The sequence below is a fragment of the Benincasa hispida genome, chromosome 10 (assembly GCF_027475165.1).
Source record: "Benincasa hispida cultivar pf3 chromosome 10, pf3_genome.v1.1, whole genome shotgun sequence".
NCBI lineage: Eukaryota > Viridiplantae > Streptophyta > Magnoliopsida > Cucurbitales > Cucurbitaceae > Benincasa > Benincasa hispida.
In genome coordinates, this window is record NC_143487.1 from 28,734,379 (window position 1) to 28,759,748 (window position 25,370).

Here is a 25,370-nt window from a genome sequence, read left to right on the forward strand (position 1 = left end):
ACGAAACTCCTTTCCTAGGTTCATAAGTACCTTTTGGGCCGAAGTTCGTTTAAATTTGGACATGGAGCACATTTTGATGAGTAGAAAACCAAAGTTTGTCTTTTTTGGACAATGTCCTTACTGTTATTGCCAAAGTTTGTGCACACAGGTAGAAAAGTCCTTTCCAGGGTCCATAAGTACGTTTTCGGCAAGAGATCGTTGAAATTTGGAATAGGATCACATTTCGATAAGTAGAAACCCAAAGAATCCTTTTCGGACACTGTCTTGACCTTTTGTTCCAAAGTTCGTCCACACAGGTACAAAACTCCTTTTCAAGAATCATATATACCTTTTGGACCAAACTTCGTTCAAATTTGGACTTGGGGTCCACAAAGGTACAAAATAACTTTTCAGGTTTCATAAGTACCTTTTGAACCATACTTCGTCCAGATTTGGAATTTTAACCCATTTCGACAAGTGGAAATCCAAAGTTAGTCCTTTTCGGACTCGGTCTTGACCTTTTATTCCAAAGTTTGTCCACAACGGTACAAAACCTATTTCGTTGGTTCAAAAGTGCCTTTTCAACAAAACTTCATCCACATTTTGACTTGGAGTACATTTTGACATGTAGAAGCCCAAAGTTCGTCGCTTTCAAACTCTTTCTCGACCTTTTGTGCCAAAGTTCGTTCACACAAGTACAAAACTCCTTTCCTAGGTTCATAAGTATTTTTTTGGCCAAAGTTCGTCAAAATTTGGACTTGGAGCACATTTCAATAAGTCGAAACCCAAAGTCCATCCTTTTCGGACACTATCTTTACCTTTTGTGGCAAAGTTCTTCCACACAGGTAAAAAACTCCTTTCCAGGGTTCATAAGTATCTCTTGGGGTAAAGATCGTCGAAATTTGGACTAGGAACACATTTCGATAAGTAGAAACCCAAAGTTCGTCCTTTTCGGAGACTGTCTTGACCTTTTGTGCCAAAGTTCTTTCACACAGGTACAAAACTCCTTTTCAAGATTTATATGAACCTTTTGGACCAAACTTCGTTCAAATTTGGACTTGGACCACATTGCAAAAATTAGAAACCCAAAGTCTGTTCTCCTCAGACTCTCTTTCGACCTTTTGTGCAGAAGAAAGATCATCTATAAAGTTACAAAACTCCTTTCCAGGATTCATAAGTACCTTTTGAACCATACTTCGTCCAAATTTGGAATTTGAGCACATTTCGACAAGTGGAAACCCAATGTTCGTCCTTTTCGGACTCAGTCTTGACCTTTTATTCCAAAGTTTGTCCACAAAGGTACAAAACTCCTTTCTAGGGTTCATGAGTGCCGTTTCAACCAAACTTTATCCAATTTTTTACTTGGACAACATTTCGACAAGTAGAAACCCAAGATTCATCGCTTTCGAACTCTTTCTTGACCTTTTGTGCCAAAGTTCGTCCACACAACTACAAAACTGCTTTCCTAGGTTCATAAGTTCCTTTTGGGCCAAAGTTTGTCAATATTTGGACTTGGACCACATTTCGATAAATAGAAAACAAAAGTTCGTCCTTTTCGAACATTGTCTTGACTGTTTGTGCCAATGTTCGTGCATGCAGGTAAGAAACTTCTTTCCAGGGTTCATAAGTACCTTTTGGATGAGAGATCGTCAAAAGTTGGACTAGGAGCACATTTCGATAAGTAGAACCCAAAGTTCGTCCTTTTCAAATAGTGTCTTGACCTTTTGTGCCAAAATTCTTGCACATAGGTACAAAACTCCTTTTCAAGATTCATATGTACCTTTTGGACCAAACTTCGTTCAAATTTGGACTTGGACCACATTTCGAAAATTAGAAACCTAATGTTCGTTCTTGTCGGACTCTCTTTTGATCTTTTGTGCCAAAGATGGTCCAAAAAGGTACAAAACTCCTTTCCAGGATTCATAAGTACCTTTTGAACCATTCTTCTTCAGAAATTGGAATTTGAGCACATTTCGACAAGTGGAAACCCAAAGTTCGTCCTATTTGGACTCGGTCTTGACCTTTTATTCCAAAGTTCGTCCACAAAGGTACAAAACTCCTTTCTAGGGTTCATAAGTGCATTTTCAACCAAACTTCGTCTAAATTTTAACTTGGAGAACATTTCGACAAGTAGAAACCCAAAGTTCGACGCTTTCGAACTCTTTCTCTACGTTTTGTGTCAATGTTCATCCACACAAGTACAAAACTTCTTTCCTAGGTTCATAAGAGTACCTTTTGGGCCAAAGTTCGTCGAATTTTTGACATGGAGCACATTTTGATAAGTAGAAAGCCAAAGTTCATCCTTTTCGGACATTGTCTTAGTAGTTTGTGCCAAAGTTCGTGCACACAGGTTGAGAACTTGTTTCCAGGGTTCATAAGTACCTTTTGAGCCAGAGATCGTCGAAATTTGGACTAGGAGCACATTTCGATAAGTAGAAACCCAAAGTTTGTCCTTTTCGGACACTGCCTTACCTTTTGTGCCAAAGTTCTTCCACAAAGGTACAAAACTCCTTTTCAAGATTGATTATGTACCTTTTGGACCAAACTTCGTTCAAATTGGACTTGGACCACATTTCGAAAATTATAAGCCCAAAGCTCATTCTTCTCGGACTCTCTTTTGACCTTTTATGCCAAAGATGGTCCACAAAGGTACAAAACTCCTTTCTAGGATTCATAAGTACCTTATGCACCATACTTCGTCCAAATTAGGAATTTGAGCACATTTCGATGAGTGGAAACCCAAAGTTCGTCATTTTCGGACTCGGTCTTGACCTTTTATTCCACAGTTCGTCCACAAAAGTACCAAACTCTTTTCTAGGGTTCACAAGTGCCTTTTCAACCAAACTTCGTCCAAATTTTGACTTGGAGAACATTTTGACAAGTAGAAACCCAAAGTTTGTCGCTTTCGAACTCTTTCTCGACGTTTTGTGCCAATGTTCATCCACACAAGTACGAAACTCCTTTCCTAGGTTCATAAGTACCTTTTGGGCCGAAGTTCGTTTAAATTTGGACATGGAGCACATTTTGATGAGTAGAAAACCAAAGTTTGTCTTTTTTGGACACTGTCTTGACCGTTATTGCCAAAGTTCGTGCACACAGGTAGAAAAGTCCTGTCCAAGGTCCATAAGTACCTTTTTGGCAGGAGATCGTTGAAATTTGGAATAGGAGAACATTTTGATAAGTAGAAACCTAAAGTTCGCCCTTCTCGGGCACTGTCTTAACCTTTTGTGCCAAAGTTCTTCCACACAGGTACAAAACTCCTTTTCAAGATTCATATGTACCTCTTGGACAAAACTTTGTTCAAATTTGAGCTTGGACCACATTTCGAAAATTAGAAACCCACAGTTCGTTCTTTTCAGGCTCTCTTTTAACCTTTTATGCCAAAGATGGTCCATAGAGGTATAACACTCCTTTCCAGGATTTATAAGTACCTTTTTAACCATACTTTGTCCAATTTTGGAATTTGAGAACATTTTATCAAGTGGAAACCCAAAGTTGGTCCTTTTCAGACTCGGTCTTGACCTTTTATTCCACAGTTCGTCCACAAAGGTACAAAACTCCTTTCTAGGGTTCATAAGTGCCTTTTCAGCCAAACATCATCCAAATTTTTACTTGGAGAACATTTTAGCAAGTATGAACCCAAACTTCGTCGCTTTCGAACTCTTTCTTGACCTTTTAGCCATAGTTTGTCCACACAAGTACAAAACTCTTTTCCTAGGTTCATAAGTACCTTTTGGGCCAAAGTTCGTCAAAATTTTGATTTGGAGCACATTTCGATAACTAGAAATCGAAAGTTCGTCCTTTTCGTACACTATCTTGACCGTTTGTGCCAAAGTTCGTGCACACAGGTAGAAAACTCCTTTCCAGGGTTCATAAGTACCTTTTGGGCCTGAGATCATCAAAATTTGGACTAGGAACCCAAAGTTCGTTCTTTTCAGACACTGTCTTGTCCCTTTGTGCCAAAATTCTTCCACACAGGTACAATACTCCTTTTCAAGATTCATATGTACATTTTGGACAAAACTTCGTTCAAAATTGGACGTGGACCACATTTTGAAAACTTGAAACCCAAAGTTCGTTCTTCTCGGACTCTCTCTTGACCGTTTGTTGAAAAGATGGTCCACAAAGGTACAAAACTCCTTTCCAGGATTCATAAGTACCTTTTGAACCATACTTCGTCCAAATTTGGAATTTGAGCACATTTCAACAAATGGAAACCCAAATTTCGTCCTTTTCGGACTCGGTCTTGACCATTTATTCTAAAGTTCGTACACAAAGGTACAAAACTCCTTTCTAGGTGTAATAATAATTTTAGTCTTTAAGCTTATGAACAATGAATGATTGAATGAATCAAGTTCTTGTCCCCGGCAATGGCGCCAAAATCTTGATAGACGAAAATTGTATTCTTTCTTTATCTATATCTTTTTATCTTATTATGCGCTAATGAATGAAATTGATGATGCTCTATGCGCTAAAGTTGCTTCGCGATAAAGATATTATGATACTACGTTCTAGGTGTATGCGATGATGATAATATGCTTCGTAGTTTGCGTTCATGTAGTGCGTGTCACAAGTTTTCTTGCGCTGGAACCAAGTATAATTCAAATGAAAGTTTCTCAGATTGACCTGAGGTCGAACACGGGGATTGTTGTTGTTTAAATGCGATACTAATGTGGTATAAGCGATCTGTTTAAAATAAAGTAGCATCAACTTGGGACGAGTATATCTCCCAGCATATACGTGCGTTTGGGGCGATTCTAAAGCCACCTGAAAGCTCCAAGAATCTCGTTTTCAAGGTAGCACTATCGGAGAAGAAGCTCCAAGGGGCTAGAGAGTGAGGAAAAGACAGAAAGGTCAAGCTGTCAGGTAAGCTTGGGCTAGTCTTGAAGATTTGATGATTCCGGCAAAACCATGAGGAGTTCTAAGCTAAGATTTTAAGGTAAGCTTCCTGAGACATTTTAGAGCATGTTTTTAGAAGGAAGTATCACGAGATAAGGCTTAGAACTATGAGTAATCTGAGCTTTAAATTGAATATGGATCTTAGGGTTCAAAAGGGAGCCCGGAGTAATCAAGGAACTTCCAGAGAGAAAGGTTCCTAAACGACCAAGGTGAGTGACTAAATATTTAAAATATTTTAAGAAACCATGTTCTAAAGAAATATCTTTTAGATAAAGACATGTTTTCTATGCCTTTTAAAGAAAGTCATTGTATGACTAGTTTTGCTTGAAACTCGATACCAAAGGACATTTGAGAAGGTATCTAGCCAACTCGATACCAAAGGACATTTGAGAAGGTATCCGAGCAGCTCGATACTGAAGGAAATTTTGAGAAAGTATCTGAGCAAAAGTACCTAAGCCATGATGGTACTTTGTTTACATAAGAATCAGTTTTCTAGTCACTCACTAGGCTAGCAAGCTCACCCCGTTTTCAAATATTTTCCTTTCCCCATGTAGCGAAAGGTGAGAAGTTCCAAGGTGCTGCTAAGGTCAAGGTCTGCCACGGTTACACTTCCGGGGGGTTTTAAGAGTGGTTGTTGTAAACTTTGTAGCTAAGTCTTGGAGTTGTATAAACATATTACATTGTAGTAATAAAATGGGCCTATTAAATCATTTGTTGTCATCTCCTTGACTTTTAAAGTTACTCAGTATATTAAAGAGGTTCAGATAGGCAGTAGGTATCACAAAAGGGTGGTATCTGCAGTCCTTCACGCCTCTCCTCGAGCTCAGGAGTGCGGGCACGGGGCGGGGTGTGACATCGTTGAAATTTGGACTTGGAGCACATTTTAAAAAGTAGAAACCAAAAGTTCGTCACTTTCGAACTCTTTCTAGATCATTTGTGCCAAAGTTCGTCCACACAAGTACAAAACTCATTTCCTAGGTTCATAAGTACCTTTTGAACCATACTTTGTCCAAATTCAATTTTAGCACATTTCCACAAGTAGAAACCCAACGTTTGTCACTTTCAAACACTTTCTTGACCTTTTGTGCCAAAATTCGTCCACACAAGTACAAAACTCCTTTCCTAGGTTCATAAGTACCTTTTAAACCAAAGTTCGTCGAAGTTTGGACTTGGAGCACATTTCAATAAGTAGAAACCCAAAGTTCGTCCTTTCCAGACACTATCTTGACCGTTTGTGCGAACGTTCGTGCACACAGGTAGAAAATCCTTTCCAGGGTTCATAAGTACCTTTTGGGCCAGAGATCGTGGAAATTTGGACTAGAACATTTCGATAAGTAGAAACCCAAAGTTCATCCTTTTTGGATACTGTCTTGACCTTTTGTACCAAAGTTCTTCCACATAGGTACAAAACTCCTTTTCAAGATTCATATGTACCTTTTGGACCAAACTTCGTTCAAATTTGGACTTGGACCACATTTCGAAAATTAGAAACCCAAAGTTCGTTCTTGTCGGACTCTCTTTTGATCTTTTGTGCCAAAGATGGTCCAAAAAGGTACAAAACTCCTTTCCAGGATTCATAAGTACCTTTTGAACCATTCTTCTTCCAAAATTGGAATTTGAGCACATTTCGACAAATGGAAACCAAAAGTTCGTCCTATTTGGACTCGGTCTTGGCCTTTTATTCCAAAGTTCGTCCACAAAGGTACAAAACTCCTTTCTAGGGTTCATAAGTGCCTTTTCAACCAAACTTCGTCCAAATTTTTACTTGGAGAACATTTCGACAATTAGAGACTCAAAGTTCGTTGCTTTCGAACTCTTTCTTGACCTTTTGTGCCAAAGTTCGTCCACACAAGTACAAAACTCCTTTCCAGGTTTCATAAGTACCTATTGAACCATACTTCATCTAAATTTGGAATTTGAGCACATTTCGACGAGTGGAAACCCAAGGTTCGTCCTTTTCGGACTCGGTCTTGACTTTTGTTCCAAAGTTCGTCCACAAACGTACAAAACTCCTTTCTAGGGTTCATCAGTGCCTTTTCTACAAAACTATCTCCAGATTTTAACTTCGAGAACATTTCGACAAGTAGAAACCAAAAGTTCGTTGCTTCTGTACTCTTTCTTGACCTTTTGTGCCAAAGTTCGTCCACACAAGTACAAAACTCCTTTCCTAGGTTCATAAGTACCTTTTGTTCCAATGTTCGTCGAAATTTGGACTTTGAGCACATTTCGATAAGTAGAAACGCAAAGTTCATCCTTTTCGGACACTGTCTTGACCGTCTATGCCAAGGTTCATGCACACAGGTAGAAAAATCCTTTCCAGGGTTCATAAGTACCTGTTGGGCCAAAGATCGTTGAAAGTTGGACTAGCAGCACATTTCGATAAGTAGAAACCCAAAGTTTGTCCTTTTCGGACACTGTCTTGACCTTTTGTTCCATAGTTCTTCCACACAGGTACAAAACTCCTTTTCAAGAATCATATGTACCTTTTGGACTAAACTTCATTCAAATTTGGACTTGGACCACATTTTAAAAGCTTCAAACCCAAAGTTCGTACTTTTTGGACTCTCTTTTGACCTTTTGTGTCAAAAATGGTCCACAAAGGTACAAAACTCGTTTCCAGGATTCATAAGTATCTTTTGAACCATACTTCGTCCAAATTTGGAATTTGACCACATTTCGACAAGGGAAAACCCAAAGTTCATCCTTTTCGGACTCGGTCTTGACCTTTTACTCCCAAGTTCGTCCACAAAGGTACAAAACTTCTTTCTAGGGTTCATAAGTTCTATTTCAACCAAACTTCGTCCAAATTTTAACTTGGAGAACATTTTGACAAGTAGAAACCCAAAGTTCGTCGCTTTCGAACTCTTTCTTCACCTTTTGTGCCAAAGTTCATCCACACAAGTACAAAACTCCTTTCCTTTCCTAGTTTCATAAGTACCTTTTGGGCCAAGGTTCGTCAAAATTTGGAGTTGGAGCACATTTCGATAAGTCGAAGCCCAAAGTTCCTTCTTTTCGGACACGGTCTTGACCGTTTGTGTCAAAGTTCATGCACATAGATAAAAAACTCCTTTCCAGGTTTCATAAGTACCTTTTGGGCCAGAGATCGCAGAAACCCAAAGTTCGTTCTTTTCAGACACTGGCTTGACCTTTTGTTCCACAGTTCTTCCACACAGGTAGAAATCTCCTTTGCAAGATTCATATGTACGTTCCGGACAGAACTTCGTTCAAATTTGGATTTGGACCACATTTCAAAAATTAGAAACCCAAAGTTCGTTCTTCTCGAACTCTCTTTTGACCCTTTGTGGCAAAGATGGTCACAAATGTACAAAACTTCTTTCCAGGATTCATAAGTACCTTTTGAAACATACTTCGTCCAAATTATCAATTTGAGCACATTTCGACAAGTGGAAACCCAAAGTTTATCCTCTCCGGACTCGGTCTTGACCTTTTTATTCAAAAGTTCGTCCACAAAGGTACAAAATTCTTTTCTAAGGTTCATAAGTGCCTTTTCAACCAAAATTCGTCCAGATTTTGACTTAGAGAACATTTCGACAAATAGAAACCAACAGTTCGTCACTTTCGAACTCTTTATTGACCGTTTGTGCCGAGGTTCATCCGCACAAGTACAAACTCCTTTCCTTTCCGAGGTTCATAAGTACATTTTGGCCCAAAGTTCGTGTAAATTTGGACTTGGAGCACATTTCGATAAGTAGAAACCCAAAGTTCGTCCTTTTCGGACACTGTCTTGACCGTTTTTCCCAAAGTTCGTGCACACAGGTAGAAAACTTCTTTCCAGGGTTCATAAGTACCTTTTGGGCCAGAGATCGTTGAAATTTGGACTAGGAGCACGTTTCGATAAGTAGAAACCAAAAGTTCATCCTTTTCGGACACTTTCTTGACCTTTTGTGCCACAGTTCTTCCACACAGATACAAAGCTCCTTTTCAAGATTCATATGTACCTTTTGGACCAAACTTCGTTCAAATTTGGACTTGGATCACATTTCGAAAACTTGAAACCCAAAGTTCGTTCTTCTTGGACTCTCTTTTGACCTTTTGTGCCAAAGATAGTCCACAAAGGTACAAAACTATTTTCCAGGATTCATAAGTACCTTTTGAACCATACTTCGTCCAAATTTGGAATTTTAGGACCGTTCGCTAAGAGGAAACCCAAAGTTCATCCTTTTTGGACTCAGTCTTGAACTTTTATTCGAAAGTTCATCCAAAAAGGTACAAAACTCCTTTCTAGGGTTCATAAGTGCCTTTTCAACCAAACATCGTCTAGATTTTGACTTGGAGAACATTTGGACACGTAGAAACCCAAAAGTTCGTCACTTCCAAACTCTTTCTTGACCTATTGTGCCAATGTTCGTCCACAAAAGTACAAAACTTCTTTCCTAGGTTCATAAGTACCTTTTTACCCATACTTCGTCCAAATTTGGAATTTGAGCACATTTTGACAAGTGGAAACAAAAAGTTCGTCCTTTTCAGACTCGGTCTTGACCTTTTATTCCATAGTTTGTCCACAAAGGTACAAAACTCCTTTCTAGGTTTCATAAGTGCCTTTTCAACTCGTCCAATTTTTTACTAGGAGAACGATTCGACAAGTAGAAACCCAATGTTCGACACTTTCGAACTCTTTATTGACCTTTTATGCCAAAGTTCGTCCATACATGTACAAAACTCCTTTCCTAGGTTCATAAGTACCTTTTAGGCCAATGTTCGTCGAAATTTGGACTTGGAGCACAGTTCAATAAGTAGAAACCTAAAGTTCGTCCTTTTTGGACACTGTCACGACCGATTGTGCCAAAGTTCGTGCACATAGGTAGAAAACTCCTTTCCAGGGTTCATAAGTTCCTTTTAGGCCAGAGATCGTCAAAATTTGGAATAGGAACACATTTCGATAAGTAGAAACCCAAAGTTCGTCCTTTTTGGACACTGTCTTGTCCTTTTGTGCCAAAGTTCTTCCACACAGGTACAAAACTCCTTTTCAAGATTCATCTATACTGTTTGGACCAAACTTTGTTCAAATTCAGACTTCGACCACATTTCGAAAACTTGAAACCCAAAGTTTGTTCTCTTCGAACTCGGTCTTGAACTTTTATTCCAAAGTTCGTCCAAAAAGGTACAAAACTCCTTTCTAGGGTTCATAAGTGCCTTTTCAACCAAACTTCGTTCAATTTTTGACTTGGAGAAAATTTGTACAAACCCAAAGTTCGTCGCTTCCGAACTCTTTCTTGACCTTTTGTGCCAAAGTTCGTCCACACAATTACAAAACTCCTTTCCTAGTTTCACAAGTACCTTTTGAGCCAAAGTTCGTCGAATTTTGGACTTGGCGCACATTTCGATAAGTAGAAACCAGAAGTTCATTCTTTTCGGACACTATCTTGACCGTTTGTGACAAAGTTCGTGCACACAGGTAAAGAAATCCTTTCCAGGGTTCATAAGTACCTTTTAGGCCCGAGATCATTGAAATTTGGACTAGGAGCACATTTCAATAAGTAGAAACCCAAAGTTCGTCCAGTACATTGTCTTGACCTTTTGTGCCAAAGTTCTTCCGCACAGGTACAAAACTACTTTTAAAGATTCATATGTACCTTTTGGACCAAACTTCGTTGAAATGTGGTCTTGGACCACATTTCAAAAATTTTGACTTGGATAACATTTGGACAAGTAGAAACCCAAAGTTCGTCGCTTCCGAACTCTCTCTTTACCTTATGTGCCAATGTTCGTCCACACAAGTACAAAACTTTTTTCCTAGGTTCATAAGTACCTTTTGGGCCAAAGTTCGTCGAAATTTGGACATGGAGCACATTTCAGTTAGTAGAAACCCAGAGTTCATCCTTTTCGAACACTTTCTTGACCTTTTGTTCCAAAGTTCTTCCACACAGGTGAAAAACGTTTTTCTTGATTCATATGTACCTTTTGGACCAAACTTCGTTCAATTTTGGACTTGGACCACATTTTGAAAATTAGAAACCCAAAGTTCGTTCATCTCGGACTCTCTTTTGACCTTTTGCGCCAAAGTTGGTCCACAAAGGTACAAAACTCCTTTCAAGGATTCATAAGTACTTTTGAACCATTCTTCGTCCAAAATTGGAATTTGAGCACATTTCGACAAGTGGAAATCCAAAGTTCGTGCTTTTCGGACTCAGTCTTGACTATTATTCCAAAGTTTGTCTACAAAGGTTCAAAACTCCTTTCTAGGGTTCATAAGTGTCGTTTCAACCAAACTTCATCAAATTTTTTACTTGGAAGTCTTTCTTGACCTTTTGTGCCAAAGTTCGTCCACACAAGTACAAAAATGCTTTCCTAGGTTCATAAGTACCTTTTGGCCAAAGTTCGTCGAAATTTGGAATTGGAGCACATTTCGATAAGTAGAAACCCAAAGTTCGTACTTTTCGGACACTGTCTTGACCTTTTGTGCCAAATTTCTTCCACACACATATAAAACTCCTTTTCAAGATTCATATGTACCTTTTGGACCAAACTTCGTTCAAATTTGGACTTGGACCACATTTCGAAAACTTGAAACTCAAAGTTCATTCTTCTCGGACTATCTTTTGATTTTTTGTGCCAAAGATGGTCCACAAAAGTACAAAACTCATTTCCATGTTTCATAAGTACCTTTTGAACCATACTTCATCCAAATTTGTAATTAAAGCACATTTCGACAACTGAAAACCCAAAGTTCGTCCTTTTCGGGCTCGGTCTTGACCTTTTATTCCAAAGTTCATCCACAAAGGTACAAAACTCTTTTCTATGGTTCATAACTGCCTTTTCAACCAAAGTTTGTCCAAATTTTTACTTGGAGAACATTTCGACAAGTAGAAACCCAAACTTCTTCGCTTTTCGAACCCTTTCTTGACTTTTGTGCCAAAGTTCGTGCACACAGGTAGAAAACTCCTTTCCAGTGTTCATAAGTACCTTTTGGGCCAGAGATCGTCAAATTTGGACTAGAAGCACGTTTCAGTACGTAGAAACCGAAAGTTCGTACTTTTCGGACACTGTCTTGACCTTTTGTGCCAAATTTCTTCCACACACGTATAAAACTCCTTTTCAAGATTCATATGTACCTTTTGGACTTTTCGTTCAATGTTGGACTTGGACCACATTTTGAAAACTTGAAACTCAAAGTTCGTTCTTCTTGGACTCTCTTTTGACCTTTTGTGCCAATGATGGTCCGCAAAAGTACAAAACTCCTTTCTAATTCATACGTACCTTTTGAACCATACTTCGTCCAAATTTGGAATTTGAGCACATTTCGACAACTGGAAACCCAAAGTTCGTCCTTTTCGGGCTCGGTCTTGACCTTTTATTCCAAAGTTCGTCCACAAAGGTACAAAACTCTTTTCTACGGTTCATAACTGCTTTTTCAACCAAACTTTGTCCAAATTTTGATTTGGAGAACATTTCGACAAGTAGAAACCCAAACTTCGTCGCTTTCGAACCCTTTCTTGACCTTTTTACCAAAGTTCCTGCACACAGGTAGAAAACTCCTTTCCAGGGTTCATAAGTACCTTTTGGGCTAGAGATCGTTGAAATTTGGACTAGTAGCACATTTTGATAAGTACAAACCCAAAGTTCATCCTTTTCAGACACTATCTTGACCTTTTGTGCCAATGTTCTTCCACACAGATACAAAACTCATTTTCAAGATTCATATGTACCATTTCGACCAAACTTCGTTCAAATTTGAACTTGGACCAATTTTCGAAAACTTGAAACCCAAAGTTCATTCTTCTCGGACTCTCTTTTGACCTTTTGTTCCAAACATGGTGCACAAAGGTACAAAACTCCTTTCATGGATTCATAAGTATCTTTTGAACCATATTTCGTCCAAATTTGGAATTTGAACCCATTTAGACAAGTGGAAGCCCAAAGTTCGTCCTTTTCAGACTCGGTCTTGACCTTTTATTCCAAAGTTCGTCCACAAAGGTACAAAACTTCATTTTAGGGTTCATAAGTGCTATTTCAACCAAACTTCATCAAAATTTTGACTTGGAGAACATTTCGACAAGTAGAAACCCAAAGTTCGTCGCTTTCGAACTCTTTCTTGACCTTTTATGCCGATGTTCCTACACACAAGTACAAAACTCCTTTCGTTTCCTAGGTTCATAAGTACCTTTTGGGCCAAGGTTCGTCAAAATTTGGAGTTGGAGCACATTTCGATAGGTCGAAAGCCAAAGTTCGTTCTTTTCGGACACTTTCTTAACCATTTGTGCCAAAGTTCGTGCACACAGGTAGAAAACTCCTTTGCAGGGTTCATAAGTACCTTTTGGTCTAGAGATCGGTCAAATTTGGACTAAAAGCACGTTTCAGTACGTAGAAACTGAAAGTTCGTCCTTTTCGGACACTGTCTTGACCTTTTGTGCCAAAGATCTTCCACACATGTACAAAACTCCTTTCCAAGATTAATATATACCTTTTGGACAGAACTTTGTTCAAATTTGGACTTGGACCACATTTCAAAAACTTGAAACTCAAAGTTCGTTCTTCTTGGACTCTCTTTTGACCTTTTGTGCCAATGATGGTCCGCAAAAGTACAAAACTCATTTCCATGTTTCATAAGTACCTTTTGAACCATACTTCGTCCAAATTTTGAATTTGAGCACCTTTCGACAACTGGAAACCCAAAGTTCGTCCTTTTCGGGCTCGGTCTTGACCTTTTATTCCAAAGTTCTTCCACAAAGGTACAAAACTCCTTTCTACAGTTCATAACTGCCTTTTCAACCAAACTTTGTCCAAATTTTGACTTAGAGAACATTTCGAAAAGTAGAAACCCAAAATTCGTCACTTTTCGAACCATTTCTTGACCTTTTGTGCCAAAGTTCGTGCACACAGGTAGAAAAGTCCTTTCCAGGGTTCATAAGTAACTTTTCGGTAAAAGATCTTCAAAATTTGGACTAGAAGCACGTTTCAGTACGTAGAAACTGAAAGTTCGTCCTTTTCGAATACTGTCTTGACCTTTTGTGCCAAATTTCATCCACACACGTACAAAACTCATTTTTAAGATTCATATACCTTTTGGACCAAACTTCGTTCAAATTTGGACTTGGACCACCTTTCGAAAGCTTGAAACTCAAAGTTCGTTCTTCTCGGACTCTCTTTTGACCTTTTGTGCCAATGATGGTCCGCAAAAGTACAAAACTCATTTCCATGTTTCATAAGTACCTTTTGAACCATACTTCGTCCAAATTTTGAATTTGAGCACCTTTCGACAACTGGAAACCCAAAGTTCGTCCTTTTCGGGCTCGGTCTTGACCTTTTATTCCAAAGTTCTTCCACAAAGGTACAAAACTCCTTTCTACAGTTCATAACTGCCTTTTCAACCAAACTTTGTCCAAATTTTGACTTAGAGAACATTTCGAAAAGTAGAAACCCAAAATTCGTCACTTTTCGAACCATTTCTTGACCTTTTGTGCCAAAGTTCGTGCACACAGGTAGAAAAGTCCTTTCCAGGGTTCATAAGTAACTTTTCGGTAAAAGATCTTCAAAATTTGGACTAGAAGCACGTTTCAGTACGTAGAAACTGAAAGTTCGTCCTTTTCGAATACTGTCTTGACCTTTTGTGCCAAATTTCATCCACACACGTACAAAACTCATTTTTAAGATTCATATACCTTTTGGACCAAACTTCGTTCAAATTTGGACTTGGACCACCTTTCGAAAGCTTGAAACTCAAAGTTCGTTCTTCTCGGACTCTCTTTTGACCTTTTGTGCCAATGATGGTCCGCAAAAGTACAAAACTCCTTTCCATGTTTCATAAGTATCTTTTGAACCATACTTCATCCAAATTTGAAATTTGAGCACATTTCGACAACTGGAAACCCAAAGTTCGTCATTTTCGGACTCGGTCTTGACCTTTTATTCCAAAGTTCATCCACAAAGGTACAAAACTCCTTTCTACGGTTCATAACTGCCTTTCTAACCAAACTTTGTCCAAATTTTGACTTGGAGAATATTTCGACAAGTAGAAACCCAAACTTCGTCGCTTTCGAACCCTTTCTTGACCTTTTGTGCCAAAGTTCGCCAACACAAGTACAAAACTCCTTTCCTAGGTTCATAAGTACCTTTTGGGCCAAAGTTTGTCGAAATTTGGACTTGGAGCACATGTCGATAAGTCGAAACCCACAGTTTGTCCTTTTCGGACACTGTCTTGACCTTTTGTGCCAAAGTTCTTCCACACAGATACCTAACTCCTTTTCAAGATTCATATGTACCTTTTGGACCAAACATCGTTCAAATGTGGCCTTGGACCACATTTTGAAAACTTGAAACTCAAAGTTCGTTCTTCTCGGACTCTCTTTTGACCTTTTGTGCCAAAGATGGTCCACAAAGGTACAAAACTTCTTTCCAGGATTCATAATTACCTTTTGAACCATACTTCATCCAAATTTGAATTTGAGCACGTTTCGACAAGTAGAAACCCAAAGTTCGTCCTTTTCGGACTCGGTCTTGACCTTTTATTCCAAAGTTCGTATAAAATGGTACAATACTCCTTTCTAGGGTTCATAAGTGCCTTTACAACCAAACTTCGTCCAATTTTTTGACTTGGAGAACATTTGGACAATTAGAAACCCAAAGTTCGTCGCTTCCGAACTCTTTCTTGACCTTTTGTGCCAATGTTCATCCACACAAGTACAAACCTTCTTTCTTGGATTAATAATTACCTTTTTGGCCAAAGTTCATCGAAATTTGGACTTGGAGCACATTTCGATAAGTAAAAACCTTCGTCCTTTTCGGACACTGTCTTGACCTTTTGTGCCAAAGTTCTTCCATACAGGTACAAAACTCAAAACTCTTTTTCAAGATTCATATGTACCTTTTCGACTAAACTTCATTCAAATTTTGACTTGGATCGCATTTTGAAAATTAGAAACCCAAAGTTCGTTCTTCTCGGACTCTCTTTTGACCTTTTGTTATAAAGATGGTCCACAAAGGTACAAAACTGCTTTCAAGGATTCATAAGTGCCTTTTGAACCATTTCGACAAGTGGAAACCCAAAGTTCATCCTTTTCAGACTCAGTCTTGACTTTTTGTTTCAATGTTTGTCGTCAAAGGTACAAAATTCCTTTCTAGGGTACGTAAGTGCCTTCTCACCAAACTTCAACCAAATTTTGACATGGAGAACATTTCGACAAGTAGAAACCCAAAGTTCGTCGAACTCTTTCTTGACATTTTGTGCCAAAGTTTGTCCACACAAGTACAAAACTCCTTTCCTATGTTCATAAGTACCTATTTAGCAAAAGTTCGTTCAAATTTGGACTTGGAGCACATTTCGATAAGTCGAAACCCAAAGTTTGTTTTTTTGGGACACTGTCTTACTTGTGCCAAAGTTCGTGCACACAAGTAGAAAACTCCTTTGCAGGGTTCATAAGTACCTTTTGGGCCAGAGATCATCGAAATTTGGACTAGAAACATGCTTCCATATGTAGAAACCGAAAGTTCATCCTTTTCGGACACTATCTTGACCTTTTGTGCCAAAGTTCTTCCACACACGTACAAAACTTCTTTTCAAGGTTCATATGTACCTTTTCGACAAAACTTCGTGCAAATTTGGACTTGGACCACATTTCGAAAACTTGAAACCCAAAGTTCGTTCTTCTCGGACTCTCTTTTGACCTTTTGTGCCAAAGATGGTCCACAAAGGTACGACACTCTTTTCCAGAATTCATAAGTATCTTTTGAACCATACTTCATCCAAATTTGGAATTCGAGAACATTTCGACAAGTGGAAACCCAAAGTTCGTCCTTTTCGGACTCGGTCTGGATCTTTTATTCCAAAGTTCGTCCACAAAGGTACAAAACTTCTTTCTAGGGTTTGTAAGTGCCTTTTCAACCAAACTTCGTCCAAATTTTGACTTAGAGAACATTTCGACAAGTAAAAACCCAAAGTTCGTCGCTTCTGAACTCTTTCTTGACCTTTTGAGCCAAACTTCATCCACACAAGTACAAAACTCCTTTTTTAGGTTCATAAGTACCTTTTGAGCCAAAGTTCATCGAAATTTGGACTTGGAGCACATTTCAATAAGTCGAAACCCAAAGTTCGTCCTTTTCAAACACTGTCTTGACCATTTGTGCCCAAGTTCGTGCACACAGGTAGAAAACTTAAGTACCTTTTGGGCCAGAGATCGTCTAAATTTTGACTAGGAGCACATTTCGATAAGTAGAAACCTAAAGTTCATCCTTTTTAGACACTGTCTTGACCTTTTGTGCCAATGTTCTTCCACACAGGTACAAAACTCGTTTTCAAGATTCATATGTAACTTTTGGACCAAACTTCGTTCAATTTAGAACTTGGACCACATTTCGAAAACTTGGAACCCAATGTTCGTTCTTCTCGGACTCTCTTTTGGCCTTTTGTGCCAAAGATGGTCCACAAAGGTACAAAACTCCTTTCCAGGATTCATAAGTACCTTTTAAACCATACATCATCCAAATTTGGAATTTGAGCACATTTCGACAAATGGAAACACAAAGTTCGTCCTTTTCGGACTCGGTCTTGACCATTTATTTCAAAGTTTGCCCACAAAGGTAAAAAACTCCTTTCTAGGGTTCATAAGTGCATTTTCAACCAAACTTCGTCCAAATTTTTACTTGGAGAACATTTCGACAAGTAAAAACCCAAAGTTTGTCGCTTCTGAACTCTTATTGACCTTATGATTCAAACATCATCCACACAAGTACAAAACTCCTTTCCTAGGTCCATAAGTACCTTTTGGGCCAAAGTTTGTCAAAATTTGGAGTTGGAGCACATTTCTATAAGTTGAACCCAAAGTTCGTCCTTGTCGAACACTGATTTGACCGTTTGTGCCAAAGTTTGTGCACACAGGTAGAAATCTCCTTTCCAGGGTTCATAAGTACCTTTTGGGCCAGAGATCGTCGAACTTTGGACTAGGAGCACGTTTCGGTATGTAGAAACCGAAAGTTTGTCCTTTTCGAACACTGTCTTAACCTTTTGTGTCAATGTTCTTCCACACACGTAGAAAACTCATTTTCAAGATTCATATGTACCTTTTTTACCAAACTTCGTTCAAATTTGAAGTTGGACCACATTTCGAAAATTAGAAACACAAAATTCGTTCTTCTCGGACTCTCTTTTGACCTTTTGTGCCAAAGATGGCCCACAAAGGTATAAAACTCCTTTCCAGGATTCATAAGTACCTTTTGAATCATACTTCGTCCAAATTTGGATGTTGATCACATTTTGACAAGTGAAAACCCAAATTTCATCCTTTTCAGACTCGGTCTTGACCTCTTATTCCAATATTTGTGCACAAAGGTACAAAACTCCTTTCTAGGGTTCATAAGTGCCTTTTCAACCAAACTTCATCCAAATTTTGACTTGGTGAACATTTCGACAAGTAGAAACCAAAAGTTTGCCGCTTTCGGACTCTTTCTTGACCTTTTATGCCAAAGTTCGTCCACACAAGTATACAACTCCTTTCCTAGGTTCATAAGTACCTTTTGGGCCAAAGTTCGTCGAAATTTGGACTTGGAGCACATTTCGATAACTAGAAACCCAAAGTTCATTTCGGACACTATCTTAGCCGTTTTTTCCTAAGTTCGTGCACACAGGTAGAAAACTCCTTTCCGAGGTTCGTAAGTACCTTTTAGGCCAAAGATCGTCGAAATTTGGACTAGGAGCACATTTCGATAAGTAGAAACCCAAAGTTCGTCCTCTTCGGACACTGTGATATGAATTCAACCATTGAACCATTGCATGTACCTAGAGGACCAATTACAAGAAGCAAGGCAAAGAAGATTCAAGAGGCATTCACACTACATCTTCAAAAACTAGCAAATTCACAAGAACCGACAAATAATTTTGAGACCAAAGTTTTAATATAATGTTCGCTCAATGAGTCATGAAGAGAATGGCATGAAGATGGCACAGGAAAAGTTCTATAGTTTGGAAGATGACATGGTGATAAAAAAAATGTGCAGATTTTGTGAAGAAAATGCTGTCAAGTGTGCACTGCATGGGGAAATGTGATGTCAAACCTTGTCAAACATGTATAACTACTTTGCCACCTTCTAGAGGAGATATTTAAGGCAATTTGAAGACTTCCTACATTCGTAGTTTTGCATTTTGACTTATAATTTAGTATGCAATTAAGTTTCAAGTTTCTAGGTATTATTTTCTATAATTTGCAATTAATTGTATTTGAATGACTTTTGAGTTTCTTGGTCAATACACGACCATTTGGCCTATAAAATGGCTTGTAATGTTCTTCAAAACTCAGATTATTGATAGTAAAAAAGCTTATGCTTATTCAACCCTTTGGTGTTATCTTTTTCTTTCAAATCTTGCTTAAGATTTGATATTTAAATCAATTCATTCTAAGAGTGACCTCATAGATTCTAAGTTCGATCTAAGTAGCTTTCTTTGTGAGTATTTGCAAGGATCCTAGAAAGACCTCTAGCTTTGCATCCAACAAGCATCGTGGGCGCTTATCATTTGGTATCAGAGCATTTGTTCTTCGTTCTTGGTCGACTTTAGAGGTGTTATCTTTACTTTATTTTAATTTATTTTATTTTAGTTTTTTTTCTCCATAGCAATTGCTTACATCTTGTAACAAGACATACTTCAACTTGTCTTCAAAACTTCTTCAAATCAGCTTGGATCATAAAAAAAAAAGTCAGCAAAAAAAAAAAAGAAGAAAAAAAACATTAGCAAAAAAGAAGAAGAAAAGAAATCAAAGATCCAAAGCACATGAAAATTTCTTGTCATTCATTTGAGAAAAAAAAATCTAGATTTGTTTTATTTTTAGCCTAAGTTGAGTTGATCATTTTGAATTGGTTTTCTTAATCAAACTTTTAGTGAGATTGCACCAAAAATATAAGCCAACCCTTACATCTTTGACCTAGTACCAAAAGTCTACCCTTGAGTGATAAACACAAGTGTTCTTGAGTGAAATTGGTGAGAAGTGTGATGAGGTCCTTTTATTACTAACTTTAAAATGTCACAGGGTGAAGGAGTACCACAAGTACAAGATACTAATATGGCTATTCTTCAAGCCATTCAAGGCATGATGGAAATGATGAGGGAAGATAGGCAAGAAAGAAGGGCATAACAACAAAGAGTCTTACAAGAAGATGAGGGAGTAATTGACAAAGTTGAACAAGAAAGACAAATTGGAGGAAGAGGAAACATGAGAGGAAGAGGAAGAAATAATATGCACCCTAGACGAGGAGAAAGAATCCATGAAGATAGAGATAGTGGAGCCAAGCTCAAAATTCCACCATTTTGTGGAACGTCGGATGCGGAGGCATACTTGGAATGGGAAAGGAAGATAGAACAGGTGTTTGATTGCAACACATTTAGTGAGAATAAGAAGATGAGACTTGCCATTGTCGAATTCACTAACCATGCGGGAATTGGTATCAACATCTCAAATCCGAGAGAAGGAGGAAAGAGGAGGATCTCATTGAAACTTGGGAAGAACTTAAAGAAGCCATGAGAAAAGGTATGTTCCAAAACATTATGAAAGAAATTTGAGAACTAAATTCAAGAAGAAGAACAAGACACCATGTCTAGATTCCTTGGAGGTTTAAATCGAGAAATTGTTCATATCGTTGATAGATATCCACAACTATACTTGGAAGATATGTATCATTATGCAATCAAATTGAAGAACAATTGAGGGAAGAAAAGGAACATTCCAAGAGGTATAATTCTAAAGCTAATACCTTTTCAAATTCTAATGTTTGGAACAAGGATGGTTTTGTGAATAGGGGTGAAGCAAAAGGGAAGTTTGTGGCTCCTAAAAGAGTGGAAGCCAGGAGCACCTATACTAAAAAGAATGAAGCTTCAAAGGAGAAGAGAGAGAAATCTAGTTCCATTCAATATTGTGTCAATAAAAAAGTCATGGTCATAAGAAATGGAATTATTGATTCAGAAGATGAATGTGATGAACAAGGTGGCAGCCTTGAGGAAGAATCCGAAGCCTTTGATGATGAGTACATTCAAGAAGGTAACTCCATATCCTCAGTCGCAAGAAGAGTACTTAATGTGCAGATCAAGGAGGAGAAAGTTGAAGATCAAAGGGAGAACTTATTTCACACAAGGTGCTTGATTGAAGGAATCCCATGTAGCTTGGTGATTGATAGTGGAAGTTGCACAAATGTAGTAATTAGTTTTCTTGTAGAAAGACTCCAACTCACTACTCGTCCACATCCAAAACCATATAAACTTCAATGGTTAACAAACAAAGGAGAATTGAAGGTAAACTCCCAAGTTCTTATTTCTTTTACTTTGGGAAGATATAAGGATGAGGTTCTTTGCGATGTAGTACCTATGCATGCGGGTGATAGAGAAGTCATATATGATGGTTTGTTGCACAAGTACACATTTACTTTGAACGGGAAGAAGTTTACTTTGCTTCCATTATCTCCATATGAAGTACAATGCGATCAAGTGAAATTAGAAAAGAAAAGAAAAGAATTTGAGGATCAAGAGAGGAGAGAAGAAAGTAAGTTAAAGGAGAAGAGTGGAAAAAAGGAGAAAAGTGAGGGGCAAAAGGTGAGTGAAACCCAAGAGAGAAAAAAGAATGATTTTGAGGAAAAAAGAAAGAGTGTGAGTTTGGTTATGAGAAAAGGGGAAGAGAGGAATATGTTTTCATTCGAAGCACCAAACTTTGTACTTATATGCAAAGGAATGTGTTTAGTAACTGAACCTAACTCTAATGATGGTTGCCTTGTGCTTTTAAATCTCTTTTGCAGGAATTTAATGACATGATTCCACATGAAGATGCACCTTCGGGTCTACCTCCTTTAAGAGGAATTGAGCACAAAATTGACTTCATACCCGAGGCAATGCTTATGGCAGCCTATAGGACCAATCTGAAATTCAAAGGCAAATGGAAGAATTCATGGATAAAGGTTATATTCGAGAAAGCATGAGTCCTTGTTCGGTTCCAGTCATTTTAGTGCCCAAGAAAGATGGAACATGGAGGATGTGTGTTGATTGTCGAGCCATCAACAAAATAATGGTAAAGTATTGACATCCTATTCCTAGATTGGATGACATGCTAGATGAATTACATGGTGCAAACTTGTTTTAAAAAATTGATTTTAAAAGTGGTTACCATCAAATTCGAATGCATGTGGGAGATGAGTGGAAAACGGCTTTCAAAACAAAATTTGGTCTTTATGAGTGGCATGTTATGCCATTTGGTCTTACCAATGAACCAAGTACTTTTATGAGGCTAATGAATCATGTTTTGAGAGAATACATTGGAAAATTTGTTATGGTATACTTTGATGATATTCTTGTTTACTCTAAAAATTTGAATGAACATATGTTGCATGTCAAGACAATTTTGCTTAAACTTAGAGAAGAAAAGCTTTATGCCAATTTCAAAAAGTGTAGTTTTTGTCTAGACCAAGTCAATTTCTTAGGATTCATTGTTGGAAAGGATGGGGTGAAAGTTGATGAAGAAAAGGTCAAGACTATTCGAGAGTGACCAACACCCACCAATGCAATCGAGGTGAGATCTTTTCATGGTTTTGCTAGTTTTTATAGAAGGTATATTTAGGATTTCAGTAGCATAGCCTCACCATTGAATGAGCTTATTAAAAAGAATGTGAATTTTGAATGGAAAGAAAAGCAAGAAAATATATTCAATGAATTGAAAGATAAATTGACTAATGCACCTTGTCTTGCTTTACCTAACTTTGACCAATCTTTTGAAATTGAATGTGATGCAAGTGGGATAGGGATTGGAGATGTTTTGATGCAAGAAAAGCGGCCAATCATGTTCTTTAGTGAGAAGCTAAATGGAGCACAACTTAGCTACCCCACATATGATAAGAAATTACATGCACTTGTAAGGGCTTTGCAAGTTTGGCAACATTACTTGTGGCCAAAAGAGTTTGTCATCCACACGGATCATGAAAGCTTGAAGCACCTTAAAAGCCAAACAAAGTTGAACAAGAGGCATGCTAAATGAGTTCATTGAGACATTTCCATATGTCATTCATTACAAGAAAGGTAAGGATAATGTGGTGGCTGATGCATTATCAAGAAGGTATGCATTCCCTTAGTGCAAAATTCTTGGTTTTAAACACATGATTGATTTGTACAAAGTAGAGACATCTGAATTTCATGATGTGTATATTCAATGTTTAGAAGGGAAAAACGTGTGTGGCTATATTTTGTTTGATGAAATGCTTTTTAGGAAAGGAAAACTTTGTATTCCTAAGTGTTCTATTAGAGAGTTTCTTGTGAAGGAAGCTCATAGGGGAAGATTAATGGGGCATTTTGGGGAATTTAAAACATATAACATGTTGGCTGAACATTTTTATTGGTTGAAAATGAGAAAGGATGTGAATAAAGTGTGCAAACAATGTTTCAAATGTAAGGAGGCTAAGTCTAAGACACAACCACATGGTCTTTACACACCTTTAGATGTTTCTAGTGAACCTTGGGTTGACATTAACATGGATTTTGTTTTAGGACTACCAAAGACTAGGAGACATCATGATAGCATTTTTGTGGTAGTTGATAGGTTTAGTAAAATGACACATTTCATACCATGTAATAAAACAGATGATGCTACTAACATAGCTAATCTTTTATTTAGGGAAGTGGTTAGATTGCATGGAATTCCTAAGACCATTGTTAAAGATAGAGATGTAAAATTTTTAAGTCATTTTTGGAAAGTTTTGTGGGGGTAAATTGGAAACTAAGCTTTTGTTTTCAACAACTTGTCACCCACAAACCGATGGGTAAATTGAGATGGTTAATAGAATATTGGGAACTTTGCTTAGGTCATTAATGAGTAAAAATCTCAAGTCTTGGGAGGATACTCTACCTTTTGTAGAGTTTGCTTACAATAGAGCAATACATAGCGCCACTCATTGTTCACCTTTCGAGGTTATGTATGGCTTTAATCCATTAACTCCATTAGATTTGTTACCCTTGCCACCTAATATGTTTACTAGTGATGCAGCTGTTTCAAGAGCAGAATACATAAAAAATTTGCATAAAGAAGTCAAAGAAAGGATTGAAAAGAAGAATCAAAAGCTTGTCAAGAGCAACAACTAAGGGAGAAAGAAAATGATTTTTAAACCCGGTGATTGGGTTTGGGTACATCTACGAAAGGAAAGGTTTCCAAATCAAAGGATGTTTAAACTTCAACCAAGAGGAGATGATCCCTTTCAAGTGATACAGCGGATCAATGATAATGCCTACAAATTGGATCTTCGAGGTGAGTACAACGTAAGTTCTACTTTCAATGTGGCTAATTTGACTCCTTTTGATGTAAGGAATGAAGACCTTGATTTGAGGACAAATCCTTTTAAAGAAAGGGGGGATGATATGAATTCAACCATTGAACCATTGCATGTACCTAAAGGTCCAATTACAAGAAACAAGGCAAAGAAGATTCAAGAGGCATTCACACTACATCTTAAAAAACTAGCAAATTCACAAGAACTGACAAATGATTTTGAGACAAAAGTTTTATATAATGTTAGTTCAATGAGTCATGAAAAGAATGACATGAAGATGGCACAGGAAAAGTTCTATAGTTTGGAAGATGACATGGTGGTAAAAAAAGGTGAGCAGATTTTGTGAAGAAAATGTTGTCAAGTGTGCATTGCATGGGGAAATATGATGTCAAACCTTGTCAAACATGTATAACTACTTTGCCACCTTCTAGAGGAGATATTTAAGGCAATTTGAAAACTTCCTACATTCGTAGTTTTGCATTTTGACTTATAATTTAGTATGCAATTAAGTTTCAAGTTTCTAGGTATTATTTTCTATAATTTGCAATTAATTGTATTTGAATGACTTTTGAGTTTCTTGGTCAATACACGACCATTTGGCCTATAAAATGGCTAGTAATGTTCTTCAAAACTCAAATTATTGATAGTAAAAATGCTTATGCTTATTCATCCCTTTGGTGTTATCTTTTTCTTACAAATCTTGCTTAAGATTTGATATTTAAATCAATTCATTGGATTAGTCTTGATCAAGCTAATTCTGGAGCGAGTTATCTAAGAATCTAAGAGTGACCATCATAGATTCTAAGTTCGATCTAAGTAGCTTTCTTTGAGAGTGTTTGCAAGGATCCTAGAAGGACCTCTAGCTTTGCATCCAACAAGCATGCGGGCGCTTATCACACTGTCTTGACCTTTTGTGCCAAAGTTCTTCCACATAGGTACAAAACTCCTTTTAAAGATTCATATGTACCTTTTGGACCAAACTTCATTCAAATTTGGACTTGGACCACATTTCGAAAATTAAAACCCAAAGTTCGTTCTTCTCGGACTCTCTTTTGACCTTTTGTGCCAAAGATGTTCCACAAAGGTACAAAACTCCTTTCCAGGATTCATAAGTACTTTTTGAACCATAGTTCGTCCAAATTTGGAAGTTGATCACATTTCGACAAGTGGAAACCCAAAGTTCATCCCTTTCGGACATGGTCTTGACCTTTTATTCCAAAGTTCGTCCACAAAGGTGCAAAACTCCTTTCTAGGGT